Genomic DNA, 16,798 nt, shown 5'->3' on the forward strand with positions numbered 1-16,798 from the left:
TCTTTATTCTTTCTGAACTATTGTAATTGTCACGTCCTGACCAATATTTAGGTATTATTTCTATTATATTTGGTCAGGACGTGGCAGAGGTATATTTGTTTTGTATTATGGGGTTTTGTGTGTGGTGTAGTGGGGTGTATTAGTTTGGTATAGGTTCTAGGTTTGTTTTTCTATGTGTAGTTTTGGGTGCTGGACTCTCAATTGGAGGCAGGTGTTTCTAGTTGCCTCTGATTGGGAGTCCCATAAGTAGGTGTGTGTTTGTTTGGTTTTCGTGGGTAGTTGTTTTTGCACTGCGTGTTGTGTGCCTGCAAAACTGTTCCTGTCGTGTATATTGTTTTCCAGTGGATGCGTTACTCCTTTTTTGAATTAAAACATGAGCATCCATATTCCCGCTGCAGTTTGGTCTATTCAACACGGCTCTTTTTGTGACAGTAATTGTAAAGTTTACTGTACATGTTTGTATTGTTTATTATCTATTTCACTTGCTTTGGCAATGTTAACATACGTTTCCCCCATGCCAATAAAGCCCCTTAAATTGAATTGAAATTGAATTGACTCGGGAAACTCGGAAATGTCCCACTTCCAGATTCGTTGAACGCGGCACAGTGTATAACTGACCCCAGTTAGCAAGGCTGACATCTCAGAGTTTCCTAGTTCCGACTAGCAGTGGAACGCGCCAAGAGTCCTTCAACAGACAAGTAGATAGATAGTTTCTCCTTCTCTAACTATTTACACATCGTTACAACACTGTATATAGACATCATATGACATTTGAAATGTCTTTATTCCTTTGGAACTTTTGTGAGTGTAATGATTAGTGTTCATTTATTATCTATTTCACTTGCTTTAGCAATGTTAACATATGTTTCCCGTGCCAATAAAGCCCCTTGAATTGAATAGAGACAGAGACAGAGACAGACCGCAGTAGAAACAGAGAGAGAGAGTTGTTTGAATTTAATTGAGACGGAGACAGTGGTAGAGAGAGCGAGCGAGCGAGAGAGACAGCGAGAGCGAGCGAGACAGACAGCGAGAGAAGCAGTAGTATAAATAGAGAGAGAAGAATTTGAAAACAAACCCAATTCTGATAAACTCCCATATCTACTGGGTGAAATACCACAGTGTGCCATCACAGCAGCAAGGTTTGTGACCTGTTGCCACAAGAAAAGGTCAACCAGTGAAGAACAAACACCATTGTAAATACAACCTATATTTATGTTTATTTTCCCTTTTGTACTTTAACTATTTGCACATCATTACAACACTGTATATAGACATAATATGACATTTGTAATGTCTTTATTATTTTGGAACTTCTGTGAGTGTAATGTTTACTGTTAATTTTTTATTATTTATTTCACTTTTGTACATTATTTCACATGCTTTGGCAATGTAAACATATGTTTCCCATGCCAATAAAGCTCTTACATTGAATTGGGAGAGAGACAGACAGAGATAGAGACAGAGACGGGGAGAGAGAGAAAGAGAGAGAGAGAGAGAGACAGTGGTAGAAACAGAGAGAGAGAGAGACAGAGAGAGAGAGAGACAGAGAGAAAGAGAAAGAGAGAGAGTGACAGTGGTAGAAACAGAGGGAGAGAGACAGAGAGAGAGAGAGAGAGAGAGAGAGAGAGAGAGACACATGGTTCACATCACATATCCTCCAGGACACCCTAGACCCACTCCAATTTGCGTACCGCCCCAACAGATCCACAGATGACGCAATCTCAATCTCACCCCGCACTGCCCTTTCCCACCTGGACAAAAGGAACACCTATGTGAGAATGCTGTTCATCGACTACAGCTCAGCGTTCAACACTATAGTACCCACAAAGCTCATCACTAAGCTAAGGACTCTGGGACTAAACACCTCCCTCTGCAACTGGATCCTGGACTTCCTGACGGCCCGCCCCCAGGTGGTAACAACACATCCGCCACGCTGATCCTCAACACGGGGGACCCTCAGGGGTGCGTGCTCAGTCCCCTCCTGGACTCCCTGTTCACTCATGACTGCACGGCCAGGCACGACTCCAACACCATCATTAAATTTGCTGACAACACAGCAGTGGTATGCCTGATCACCGACAACGATGAGACGGCCTATAGGGAGGAGGTCAGAGACCTGGCAGTGTGGTGGCAGGACAACAACCTCTCACTCAATGTGTGCAAGACAAAAGAGCTGATCGTAGACTACAGGAAAAGGCGGGCCGATCAGGCCCCCATCAACATTGACAGGGCTGGAGTGGAGCAGGTTGACAGCTTCAAATTCCTTTGTGTCCACATCACCAAAAACTATCATGGTCCAAACACACAAAAACAGTCGTGAAGAGGGCACGACAACTAGAGGTCGACCGATTAATCGGAATGGCCGATTAATTAGGGCCGATTTCAAGTTTTCATAACAATTGGTAATCGGTATTTTTGGCAACCGATTTGACGATTTATTTAACTAGGCAAGTCAGATTAAGAACACATTCTTATTTTCAATGACGGCCTAGGAACGGGGGTCAACTGCCTTGTTCAGAGGGGGATTCGGGGATTCATTTTTGCAACCTTCCGGTTACTAGTCCAACGCTCTAACCACCTGCCTTACATTGCACTCCACAAGGAGCCTGCATGGCAGGCTGACTACCAGTTACGCGAGGGCAGCAAGAAGCCAAGGTAAGTTGCTAGCTAGCATTAAACTTATCTTATAAAAAACGATCAATCTTAACATAATCACTAGTTAACTACACATGGTTGATGATATTACTAGTTTATCTAACGTGTCCTGCGTTGCATATAATCGATGCGGTGCCTGTTCATTTCTCATCGAATCACAGCCTACTTCGAAAAACGGGTGATGATTTAACAAGCGCATTTGAGAAAAAAGCACTGTCGTTGCACCAATGTACCTAACCATAAACATCAATGCCTTTCTTTAAAATCAATAAACAAGTATATATTTTTAAACCTGCATATTCAGTTAACCTGTTAGGGCTAGGGGGCAGTATTGACACGGCTGGATAAAAAACATACCCGATTTAATCTGGTTACCACTCCTACCCAGTAACTAGAATATGCATATACTTATTACATATGGATAGAAAACACCCTAAATTTTCTAAAACTGTTTGAATGGTGTCTGTGAGTATAACAGAACTCAAATGGCAGGTCAAAACCTGAGAGATTCCTTTACAGGAAGTGGCCTGTCTGACCATTTGTTGAACTTCTTTTCCATCTCTATCATTTACTAAGGATCTCTGCTCTAACGTGACACTTCCCACGTCGTCCATAGGCGCTCAGAGCCCGGGAAAAAACAGAATGTCGTCATTCCAGCCCCAGGCTGAAACACATTATCGCCTTTCTCAAGTGGCCGATCAAGGGACACTGGCTTATGCGCGTGACCCCGACCGCCCCGCCTTTGGGATTTTTTTCCTCTGTTTGCCGAAAAGGAGATTCCCTGTCGGAATATTATCGCTTTTCTACGAGAAAAATGTCGTAAAAATTGATTTTAAACAGCGGTTGACATGCTTCGAAGTACGGTAATGGAATACTTAGAATTTTATTGTCACGAATTGCGCCATGCGCGTGACACTTCTTTACTATTTCGGATAGTGTCTGGAACGCATCGAACAAAACGCCGCTATTCGGATATAACGATGGATTATTTTGGACCAAACCAACATTTGTTATTGAAGTAGCAGTCCTGGGTGTGTATTCTGACGAAGACAACAAAAGGTAATGAAACTTTTATAATAGTAAATATGATTATGGTGAGTGCTAAACTTGCCGGGTGTCTAAATAGCGAGCCCGTGATGCCTGGGCTATGTACTTAGAATATTGCAAAATGTGCTTTCACCAAAAAGCTATTTTAAAATCGGACATATCGAGTGCATAGAGGAGGTCTGTATCTATAATTCTTAAAATAATTGTTATGCTTTTTGTGAACGTTTATCGTGAGTAATTTAGTAAAATGTTAGCGAATTCCCCGGAAGTTTGCGGGGGGTATGCTAGTTCTGAACGTCACATGCTAATGTAAAAAGCTGGTTTTTGATATAAATATGAACTTGATTGAACAAAACATGCATGTATTGTATAACATAATGTCCTAGGGTTGTCATCTGATGAAGATCATCAAAGGTGAGTGCTGCATTTAGCTGTCTTTCTGGGTTTTGGTGACATTACATGCTGGCTTGAAAAATGGGTGTCTGATTATTTCTGGCTTGGTACTCTGCTGACATAATCTAATGTTTTGCTTTCGTTGTAAAGCCTTTTTGAAATCGGACAGTGTGGTTAGATTAACGAGAGTCTTGTCTTTAAATGGCTGTAAAATAGTCATATGTTTGAGAAATTGAAGTAATAGGATTTTTAAGGTTTTGAAAATCGCGCCACAGGATAGCAGTGGCTGTTACGTAGGTGGGACGAATTCGTCCCGCCTAGCCTAGAGAGGTTAATATTGCCTGCTAACATGAAATTGTCACACATCTCTAGCGTTCATTGCACGCAGAGTCAGGCTATATGCAACAGTTTGGGCCGCCTGGCTCGTTGCGAACTAATTTGCCAGAAATGTACGTAATTATGACATACCATTGAAGGTTGTGCAATGTAACAGGAATATTTAGACTTAGGGATGCCACCTGTTAGATAAAATACGTAACGGTTCCGTATTTCACTGAAAGGAAAAACGTTTTGTTTTTGAGATGATAGTTTCCGGATTCGACCATATTAATGACCTAAGGCTCGTGTTTCTGTGTGTTATTATGTTATAATTAAGTGTATGATTTGATAGAGCAGGCTGACTGAGCGGTGGTAGGCACCAGCAGGCTCGTAAGTATTCATTCAAAACAGCACTTTCGTGCGTTTTGCCAGCAGCCCTTCGCAATGCATTGCGCTGTTTATGACTTCAAGCCTATCAACTCCCAAGATTAGGCTGGTGTAACCAATATGAAATGGCTAGCTAGTTAGCCGGGTGCGCGCTAATAGCGTTTCAAACGTCACTCGCTCTGAGACTTGGAGTGGTTGTTCCCCTTGCTCTGCATGGGTAACGCTGCTTCGAGGGTGGCTGTTGTCGATGTGTTCCTGGTTCAAGCCCAGGTAGGAGCAAGGAGAGGGACGGAAGCTATACTGTTACACTGGCAATACTAAAGTGCCTATAAGAACATCCAATAGTCAAAGGTATATGAAATACAAATCGTATAGAGAGAAATAGTCCTATAATTCCTATAATAACTACAACCTAAAACTTCTCATCTGGGAATATTGAAGCCTCATGTTTAAAGGAACCACCAGCTTTCATATGTTCTGAGCAAGGAAATTAAACGTTAGCTTTTTTACATGGCACATATTGCACTTTTACTTTCTTCTCCAACACTTTGTTTTTGCATTATTTAAACCAAATTGAACATTTCATTATTTATTTGAGGCTAAATTGATTTTATTGATGTATTATATTAGGTTTAAATAAGTGTTCATTCAGTATTGTTGTATTTGTCATTATTACAAATAAATAAATAAATGTAAAAAAAATGTTTTACAAAATGGGCCGATTAATCAGCATCTGCTTTTTTGGGTCCTCCAATAATCGGTATCGGCGTTGAAAAATCATAATCGGTCGACCTCTAACGACAACACCTTTCATATTACTGCTGCTATACTACTGCTGCTATACTACTGCTATACTACTGTTGCTATACTACTGCTGCTACACTACTGCTGCTACACTACTGTTGCTACACTACTGTTGCTACACCACTGCTGCTATACTACTGCTGCTATACCACTGCTGCTATACCACTGCTGCTATACTACTGCTGCTATATTACTGCTGCTATACTACTGCTGCTATACCACTGCTGCTATACCACTGCTGCTATACCACTGCTGCTATACTACTGTTGCTATACTACTGCTGCTATACTACTGTTGCTATACTACTGCTGCTATACCACTGCTGCTATACTACTACTGCTGCTATACTACTGTTGCTATACCATTGCTGCTATATTACTACTGCTGCTATATCACTGTTACTATATCACTACTGCTATATTACTGCTGCTATACTACTGTTGCTATACTACTGCTGCTATACTACTGCTGCTATACTACTGCTGCTATACTACTGCTGCTATACCACTGCTGCTATATTACTACTGCTGCTATATCACTGTTACTATATCACTGCTGCTATACTACTGCTACTACTGCTGCTATACTACTGCTGCTATACTACTGCTGCTGCTATACTACTACTGCTGCTATACTACTACTGCTGCTATACTACTGCTGCTATACTACTACTGCTGCTATACTACTGCTGCTGCTATACTACTGCTGCTGCTATACTACTGCTGCTGCTATACTACTGCTGCTATACTACTGCTGCTATACTACTGCTGCTACACTACTGCTGCTATATTACTGTTACTATATTACTACTGCTATACTACTACTGCTGCTATATTACTGCTGCTGCTATACTACTACTGCTGCTATACTACTACTGCTGCTATACTACTACTGTTGCTATACTACTACTGTTGCTATACTACTACTACTACTGCTGCTATACTACTACTGCTGCTATACTACTACTGCTGCTATACTACTGTTGCTATACTACTACTGCTGCTATACTACTGTTGCTATACTACTGCTGCTATACTACTGCTGCTATACTACTGCTGCTATACTACTGCTGCTATACTACTGTTACTATAGTACTGTTACTATACTACTGGTATATATTAATGATGCTATAATACTGTTACTATACTACTGGTACATATTACTGTTACTATACTACTGGTATATATTACTGGTATATATTACTGTTACTATACTACTGTTGCTATATTACTGTTACTATAGTACTGTTACTATACTACTGGTATATATTAATGACGCTATAATACTGTTACTATACTACTGGTATATATTAATGTTACTATAGTACTGTTACTATACTACTGGTATATATTAATGATGCTATAGTACTGTTACTAAACTACTGGTATATATTAATGATGCTATAGTACTGTTACTATACTACTGGTATATATTAATGATGCTATAGTACTGTTACTATACTACTGGTATATATTACTGGTATATATTACTGTTACTATACTACTGTTGCTATATTACTGTTACTATAGTACTGTTACTATACTACTGGTATATATTAATGACGCTATAATACTGTTACTATACTACTGGTATATATTAATGTTACTATAGTACTGTTACTATACTACTGGTATATATTAATGATGCTATAGTACTGTTACTAAACTACTGGTATATATTAATGATGCTATAGTACTGTTACTATACTACTGGTATATATTACTGTTACTATAGTACTGTTACTATACTACTGGTATATATTAATGATGCTATAGTACTGTTACTATACTACTGGTATATATTCATGTTGCTATAGTACTGTTACTATACTACTGGTATATATTACTGTTGCTGTACTACTGCTGCTATATTACTGTTACTATAATACTGTTACTATACTACTGGTATATATTCATGTTGCTATACTACTGTTGCTATAGTACTGGTGCTCTGTGTTGCTATGTGCCAACCAGGGGAATAGGGATGAGAGAAAACACAACACACCTGTGAGAAGAGCACAAGACAGTGTGTGTGTGTGTGTGTGTATGTGTGTGTGTGTGTGTGTGTGTGTGTGTGTGTGTGTGTGTGTGTGTGTGTGTGTGTGTGTGTGTGTGTGTGTGTGTGTGTGTGTGTGTGTGTGTGTGGAGGTCAAGGTAGACAGACAGACAACACTGTCCATGTGTCTGTCTGTCTAAGAGGTGTGTTAATGTTATGGCTCGTTAGGGGGGGCGAAGACAACCCTGTTAGACTAAACAGTAGCTAAACATTGTTGCTGCCAGTCAGGGAGGAGGGAAGGGGAGGGGGGGACAGGAGGGGGTGTATAACAGGAACACCAGTCTAGCACTCCCACATCCCCTGGCCTTGGCTGAGGAACGTGGGAGAGACAGAGAGAGGGAAGGAGGGACAAAAAGGGAGGACAGAGGATACAGAGAGGAAGGGAGGGAGGGAGGGAGGGAGGGAGGGAGGGAGGGAGGGAGGGAGGGAGGGCAGGAAGGACAGGGGATAAGGAGAGGAAGGGAGGCGTGACCGCCGTAAGAAAACATGTTATAACAATGAATAAAAACACAGGATATATGCATGCGTATAGTTGGACCAGGAGGCCATGAGTCAGGAACCCCTGGTGTACTGTTAACAGTCACACGAATCTCTCTGTGTTGTAATGATTATCTCTGGTGTACTGTTAACAGTCACACGAATCTCTCTGTGCTGTAATGATTATCTCTGGTGTACTGTTAACAGTCACACGAATCTCTCTGTGCTGTAATGATTATCTCTGATGTACTGTTAACAGTCACACGAATCTCTCTGTGCTGTAATGATTATCTCTGGTGTACTGTTAACAGTCACACGAATCTCTCTGTGCTGTAATGATTATCTCTGGTGTACTGTTAACAGTCACACGAATCTCTCTGTGTTGTAATGATCATCTCTGATGTACTGTTAACAGTCACACGAATCTCTGTGTTGTAATGATTATCTCTGATGTACTGTTAACAGTCACACGAATCTCTCTGTGTTGTAATGATTATCTCTGGTGTACTGTTAACAGTCACACAAATCTCTCTGTGCTGTAATGATTATCTCTGGTGTACTGTTAACAGTCACACGAATCTCTCTGTGCTGTAATGATTATCTCTGGTGTACTGTTAACAGTCACACGAATCTCTCTGCGTTGTAATGATTATCTCTGATGTACTGTTAACAGTCACACGAATCTCTCTGTGCTGTAATGATTATCTCTTGGATTACATGGATTACCACAGATAACACTGCTACTCCTACTGCTCTCTCTTCGTCTGCCCACGTGTTCTCACATACCCCTAGAGCATCGAGCCAGCGGGGTGGTGGCACTGGAATCCTCATCTCTCCCAAGTGGACATTCTCTCTTTCTCCCCTGACCCATCTGTCTATCTCCTCATTTGAATTCCATGCTGTCACAGTTACCAGCCCTTTCAAGCTTAACATCCTTATCATTTATCGCCCTCCAGGTTCCCTTGGAGAGTTCATCAATGAGCTTGACGCCTTGATAAGTTCCTTTCCTGAGGATGGCTCACCTCTCACAGTTCTGGGTGACTTTAACCTCCCCACGTCTACCTTTGACTCATTCCTCTCTGCCTCCTTCTTTCCACTCCTCTCCTCTTTTGACCTCACCCTCTCACCTTCCCCCCCTACTCACAAGGCAGGCAATACGCTTGACCTCATCTTTACTAGATGCTGTTCTTCCACTAATCTCATTGCAACTCCCCTCCAAATCTCCGACCACTACCTTGTATCCTTTTCCCTCTTGCTCTCATCCAACACTTCTCACTCTGCCCCTACTCGGATGGTATTGCGCCGTCCCAACCTTCGCTCTCTCTCTCCCGCTACTCTCTCCTCTTCCATCCTATCATCTCTTCCCTCTGCTCAAACCTTCTCCAACCTATCTCCTGATTCTGCCTCCTCAACCCTCCTCTCCTCCCTTTCTGCATCCTTTGATTTTCTCTGTCCCCTATCCTCCAGGCCGGCTCGGTCCTCCCCTCCTGCTCCGTGGCTCGACGACTCACTACGAGCTCACAGAACAGGGCTCCGGGCAGCCGAGCGGAAATGGAGGAAAACTCGCCTCCCTGCGGACCTGGCATCCTTTCACTCCCTCCTCTCTACATTTTCCTCTTCTGTCTCTGCTGCTAAAGCCACTTTCTACCACTCTAAATTCCAAGCATCTGCCTCTAACCCTAGGAAGCTCTTTGCTACCTTCTCCTCCCTCCTGAATCCTCCTCCCCCTCCCTCCTCCCTCTCTGCGGATGACTTCGTCAACCATTTTGAAAAGAAGGTTGACGATATCCGATCCTCGTTTGCTAAGTCAAACGACACCGCTGGTCCTGCTCACACTGCCCTACCCTGTGCTTTGACCTCTTTCTCCCCTCTCTCTCCAGATGAAATCTCGCGTCTTGTGACGGCCGCGCCCAACAACCTGCCCACTTGACCCTATCCCCTCCTCTCTTCTCCAGACCATTTCCGGAGACCTTCTCCCCTACCTCACCTCGCTCATCAACTCATCCTTGACCGCTGGCTACGTCCCTTCCGTCTTCAAGAGAGCGAGAGTTGCACCCCTTCTGAAAAAACCTACACTCGATCCCTCCGATGTCAACAACTACAGACCAGTATCGCTTCTTTCTTTTCTCTCCAAAACTCTTGAACGTGCCGTCCTTGGCCAGCTCTCCTGCTATCTCTCTCAGAATGACCTTCTTGATCCTAATCAGTCAGGTTTCAAGACTGGGCATTCAACTGAGACTGCTCTTCTCTGTGTCACGGAGGCTCTCCGCACTGCTAAAGCTAACTCTCTCTCCTCTGCTCTCATCCTTCTAGACCTATCTGCTGCCTGTGATACTGTGAACCATCAGATCCTCCTCTCCACCCTCTCCGAGTTGGGCATCTCCGGCGCGGCCCACGCTTGGATTGCGTCCTACCTGACAGGTCGCTCCTACCAGGTGGCGTGGCGAGAATCTGTCTCCGCACCATGCGCTCTCACCACTGGTGTCCCCCAGGGCTCTGTTCTAGGCCCTCTCCTATTCTCGCTATACACCAAGTCACTTGGCTCTGTCATATCCTCACATGGTCTCTCATATCATTGCTATGCAGATGACACACAATTAATCTTCTCCTTTCCCCCTTCTGATAACCAGGCGGCGAATCGCATCTCTGCATGTCTGTCAGACATATCAGTGTGGATGACGGATCACCAGCTCAAGCTGAACCTCGGCAAGACGGAGCTGCTCTTCCTCCCGGGGAAGGACTGCCCGTTCCATGATCTCGCCATCACGGTTGACAACTCCCTTGTGTCCTCCTCCCAGAGTGCTAAGAACCTTGGCGTGATCCTGGACAACACCCTGTCGTTCTCCACTAACATCAAGGCGGTGACCCGATCCTGTAGGTTCATGCTCTACAACATTCGCAGAGTACGACCCTGCCTCACACAGGAAGCGGCGCAGGTCCTAATCCAGGCACTTGTCATCTCCCCGTCTGGATTACTGCAACTCGCTGTTGGCTGGGCTCCCTGCCTGTGCCATTAAACCCCTACAACTCATCCAGAACGCCGCAGCCCGTCTGGTGTTCAACCTTCCCAAGTTCTCTCACGTCACCCCGCTCCTCCGCTCTCTCCACTGGCTTCCAGTTGAAGCTCGCATCCGCTACAAGACCATGGTGATTGCCTACGGAGCTGTGAAGGGAACGGCACCTCCATACCTTCAGGCTCTGATCAGCCCTACACCCAAACAAGGGCACTGCGTTCATCCACCACTGGCCTGCTGGCCCCCCTACCTCTGAGGAAGCACAGTTCCCGCTCAGCCCAGTCAAAACTGTTCGCTGCTCTGGCACCCCAATGGTGGAACAAGCTCCCTCACGACGCCAGGACAGCGGAGTCAATCACCACCTTCCGGAGACACCTGAAACCCCACCTCTTCAAGGAATACCTGGGATAGGATAAAGTAATCCTTCTAACCCCCCCCTTAAAAGATTTAGATGCACTATTGTAAAGTGGTTGTTCCACTGGATATCATAAGGTGAATGCACCATTTTGTAAGTCGCTCTGGATAAGAGCGTCTGCTAAATGACTTAAATGTAAATGTAAATCTCTGGTGTACTGTTAACAGTCACACGAATCTCTCTGTGTTGTAATGATCATCTCTGATGTACTGTTAACAGTCACACGAATCTCTCTGTGCTGTAATGATTATCTCTGGTGTACTGTTAACAGTCACACGAATCTCTCTGTGTTGTAATGATTATCTTTGGTGTACTCAGAAGCTGAACAGAATACATACAGGACCATTATGGGAAAAGTGTGCCCCCATGTGGACCTGACAGAGAACTGCATCTTCAGTGGTTGTCAAAAGGCTGGTGGTGATGGTGAGTCGTGGCAGAGAGGAAGAGGCGAAGAGAGAGTGTTTACTCCACCCCACCCCACGAGGTAACGAATTTTGGGATGTAAGTCAATGAGTGTCGAATTTGGTCAACGAAAAAATGTAATGTCTTATTTTCTACTGGAGGCTTATTTGATCAAATAGAATTTTAGTAATGGTTAGTTAGGTTGTTAAGAACGCAGTGATATAAGTGGACTTAGGTGGCAATTCGGCAACTTGGGGAGGGAGGGAGGGAGGGAGGGAGGGAGGGAGGGAGGGAGGGAGGGAGGGAGGGAGGGAGGGAGGGAGGGAGGGAGGGAGGGAGGGAGGGAGGGAGGATTAAGGCCTGGGGATGTCGTATTGTTGTCAATGTCTCTATGTTCTCAAATTTGAAAATCTACAAATAAAAGTATATATTTTTATTTAACCAGGAAAAGCCCATTGAGACCCAGAGTCTGTTTTTCAAGGGAGACCTGGCCAAGAAGGCAGCAACAATCAATACATTACAACATACAACAATACAACATGATCAGGCCTAAAAAAAGCATTTACACTCCTCTGTAACAGAGTCTCCCATCAATATTTTAAATTCATTCAGGGGCACTAACATATCTAGACGAAGCAGGGATTGTAGACTATTCCATGCCTCTGGTGCACAAGAAGAGAAGGCAGTCTTGCCTAATACTGTGAACGTCCTGGGGACTTTAAGTAGCAACCGCCTAGCAGACCGGGTATGGTAACATAGCAACCGCCTAGCAGACCGGGTATGGTAACATAGCAACCGCCTAGCAGACCGGGTATGGTAACATAGCAACCACCTAGCAGACCAGGTATGGTAACATAGCAACCACCTAGCAGACCGGGTATGGTAACATAGCAACCACCTAGCAGACCGGGTATGGTAACATAGCAACCACCTAGCAGACCGGGTATGGTAACATAGCAACCTCCTAGCAGACCAGGTATGGTAACATAGCAACCACCTATCAGACCGGGTATGGTAACATAGCAACCACCTAGCAGACCGGGTATGGTAACATAGCAACCACCTAGCAGACCGGGTATGGTAACATAGCAACCACCTAGCAGACCAGGTATGGTAACATAGCAACCACCTAGCAGACCGGGAGTCCAGTCTCTGGTAGACGGAGGAGGCTGTATGATAAACAGAGTCCAGTCTCTATAAGACAGAGGAGGCTGTATGATAAACAGAGTCCAGTCTCTATAAGACAGAGGAGGCTGTATGATAAACAGAGTCCAGTCTCTATAAGACAGAGGAGGCTGTATGATAAACAGAGTCCAGTCTCTATAAGACAGAGGAGGCTGTATGATAAACAGAGTCCAGTCTCTGGTAGACAGAGGAGGCTGTATGATAAACAGAGTCCAGTCTCTTTTAGACAGAGGAGGCTGTATGATAAACAGAGTCCAGTCTCTGGTAGACAGAGGAGGCTGTATGATAAACAGAGTCCAGTCTCTGGTAGACAGAGGAGGCTGTATGATAAACAGAGTCCAGTCTCTATAAGACAGAGGAGGCTGCATGATAAACAGAGTCCAGTCTCTATAAGACAGAGGAGGCTGTATGATAAACAGAGTCCAGTCTCTGGTAGACAGAGGAGGCTGTATGATAAACAGAGTCCAGTCTCTATAAGACAGAGGAGGCTGCATGATAAACAGAGTCCAGTCTCTGTAAGACAGAGGAGGCTGTATGATAAACAGAGTCCAGTCTCTGGTAGACAGAGGAGGCTGCATGATAAACAGAGTCCAGTCTCTGTTAGACAGAGGAGGCTGTATGATAAACAGAGTCCAGTCTCTGGTAGACAGAGGAGGCTGCATGATAAACAGAGTCCAGTCTCTGGTAGACAGAGGAGGCTGTATGATAAACAGAGTCCAGTCTCTATAAGACAGAGGAGGCTGTATGATAAACAGAGTCCAGTCTCTATAAGACAGAGGAGGCTGTATGATAAACAGAGTCCAGTCTCTGGTAGACAGAGGAGGCTGTATGATAAACAGAGTCCAGTCTCTATAAGACAGAGGAGGCTGTATGATAAACAGAGTCCAGTCTCTATAAGACAGAGGAGGCTGTATGATAAACAGAGTCCAGTCTCTATAAGACAGAGGAGGCTGTATGATAAACAGAGTCCAGTCTCTGGTAGACAGAGGAGGCTGTATGATAAACAGAGTCCAGTCTCTGGTAGACAGAGGAGGCTGTATGATAAACAGAGTCCAGTCTCTGTTAGACAGAGGAGGCTGTATGATAAACAGAGTCCAGTCTCTGGTAGACAGAGGAGGCTGTATGATAAACAGAGTCCAGTCTCTGTAAGACAGAGGAGGCTGTATGATAAACAGAGTCCAGTCTCTATAAGAAAGAGGAGGCTGTATGATAAACAGAGTCCAGTCGCTGTAAGACAGAGGAGGCTGTATGATAAACAGAGTCCAGTCTCTGGTAGACAGAGGAGGCTGTATGATAAACAGAGTCCGGTCTCTATAAGACAGAGGAGGCTGTATGATAAACAGAGTCCAGTCTCTATAAGACAGAGGAGGCTGTATGATAAACAGAGTCCAGTCTCTGGTAGACAGAGGAGGCTGTATGATAAACAGAGTCCAGTCTCTGGTAGACAGAGGAGGCTGTATGATAAACAGAGTCCAGTCTCTATTAGACAGAGGAGGCTGTATGATAAACAGAGTCCAGTCTCTGTTAGACAGAGGAGGCTGTATGATAAACAGAGTCCAGTCTCTGGTAGACAGAGGAGGCTGTATGATAAACAGAGTCCACTCTCTGGTAGACAGAGGAGGCTGTATGATAAACAGAGTCCAGTCTCTGTTAGACAGAGGAGGCTGTATGATAAACAGAGTCCAGTCTCTGGTAGACAGAGGAGGCTGTATGATAAACAGAGTCCAGTCTCTATAAGACAGAGGAGGCTGTATGATAAACAGAGTCCGGTCTCTATAAGACAGAGGAGGCTGTATGATAAACAGAGTCCAGTCTCTATAAGACAGAGGAGGCTGTATGATAAACAGAGTCCAGTCTCTGGTAGACAGAGGAGGCTGTATGATAAACAGAGTCCAGTCTCTGTAAGACAGAGGAGGCTGTATGATAAACAGAGTCCAGTCTCTATAAGACAGACGAGGCTGTATGATAAACAGAGTCCAGTCTCTGGTAGACAGAGGAGGCTGTATGATAAACAGAGTCCAGTCTCTGTTAGACAGAGGAGGCTGTATGATAAACAGAGTCCAGTCTCTGGTAGACAGAGGAGGCTGTATGATAAACAGAGTCCAGTCTCTGGTAGACAGAGGAGGCTGTATGATAAACAGAGTCCAGTCTCTGGTAGACAGAGGAGGCTGTATGATAAACAGAGTCCAGTCTCTGTTAGACAGAGGAGGCTGTATGATAAACAGAGTCCAGTCTCTGGTAGACAGAGGAGGCTGTATGATAAACAGAGTCCAGTCTCTGGTAGACAGAGGAGGCTGTATGATAAACAGAGTCCAGTCTCTATAAGACAGAGGAGGCTGTATGATAAACAGAGTCCAGTCTCTATAAGACAGAGGAGGCTGTATGATAAACAGAGTCCAGTCTCTGGTAGACAGAGGAGGCTGTATGATAAACAGAGTCCAGTCTCTGGTAGACAGAGGAGGCTGTATGATAAACAGAGTCCAGTCTCTGTAAGACAGAGGAGGCTGTATGATAAACAGAGTCCAGTCTCTGGTAGACAGAGGAGGCTGTATGATAAACAGAGTCCAGTCTCTGTAAGACAGAGGAGGCTGTATGATAAACAGAGTCCAGTCTCTGGTAGACAGAGGAGGCTGTATGATAAACAGAGTCCAGTCTCTGGTAGACAGAGGAGGCTGCATGATAAACAGAGTCCAGTCTCTGGTAGACAGAGGAGGCTGTATGATAAACAGAGTCCAGTCTCTGGTAGACAGAGAAGGCTGTATGATAAACAGAGTCCGGTCTCTATAAGACAGAGGAGGCTGTATGATAAACAGAGTCCAGTCTCTATAAGACAGAGGAGGCTGTATGATAAACAGAGTCCAGTCTCTGTAAGACAGAGGAGGCTGTATGATAAACAGAGTCCAGTCTCTATAAGACAGAGGAGGCTGCATGATAAACAGAGTTCAGTCTCTATAAGACAGAGGAGGCTGTATGATAAACAGAGTCCAGTCTCTGTAAGACAGAGGAGGCTGTATGATAAACAGAGTCCAGTCTCTGGTAGACAGAGGAGGCTGCATGATAAACAGAGTCCAGTCTCTGTAAGACAGAGGAGGCTGTATGATAAACAGAGTCCAGTCTCTGTTAGACAGAGGAGGCTGTATGATAAACAGAGTCCAGTCTCTGGTAGACAGAGGAGGCTGTATGATAAACAGAGTCCAGTCTCTGGTAGACAGAGGAGGCTGCATGATAAACAGAGTCCAGTCTCTGTAAGACAGAGGAGGCTGTATGATAAACAGAGTCCAGTCTCTAGTAAGACAGAGGAGGCTGTATGATAAACAGAGTCCAGTCTCTGTAAGACAGAGGAGGCTGTATGATAAACAGAGTCCAGTCTCTATAAGACAGAGGAGGCTGTATGATAAACAGAGTCCAGTCTCTGTAAGACAGAGGAGGCTGTATGATAAACAGAGTCCAGTCTCTGTAAGACAGAGGAGGCTGTATGATAAACAGAGTCCAGTCTCTGTAAGACAGAGGAGGCTGCATGATAAACAGAGTCCAGTCTCTATAAGACAGAGGAGGCTGTATGATAAACAGAGTCCAGTCTCTATAAGACAGAGGAGGCTGCATGATAAACAGAGTCCAGTCTCTGGTAGACAGAGGAGGCTGTATG

General features: G+C 44.4%; 1 protein-coding gene across 1 annotated transcript in view; it reads right to left on the reverse strand.

The window, feature by feature from the left end:
- The window catches only part of cog6 (component of oligomeric golgi complex 6), a 119,118-nt gene that overhangs the window by 60,048 nt on the left and 42,272 nt on the right, over positions 1-16,798 (reverse strand). The gene's annotated exons all lie outside the window — the stretch shown is intronic.

This window comes from Salmo salar, chromosome ssa20, assembly GCF_905237065.1.
Source record: "Salmo salar chromosome ssa20, Ssal_v3.1, whole genome shotgun sequence".
NCBI classification, from domain to species: Eukaryota; Metazoa; Chordata; class Actinopteri; order Salmoniformes; family Salmonidae; genus Salmo; species Salmo salar.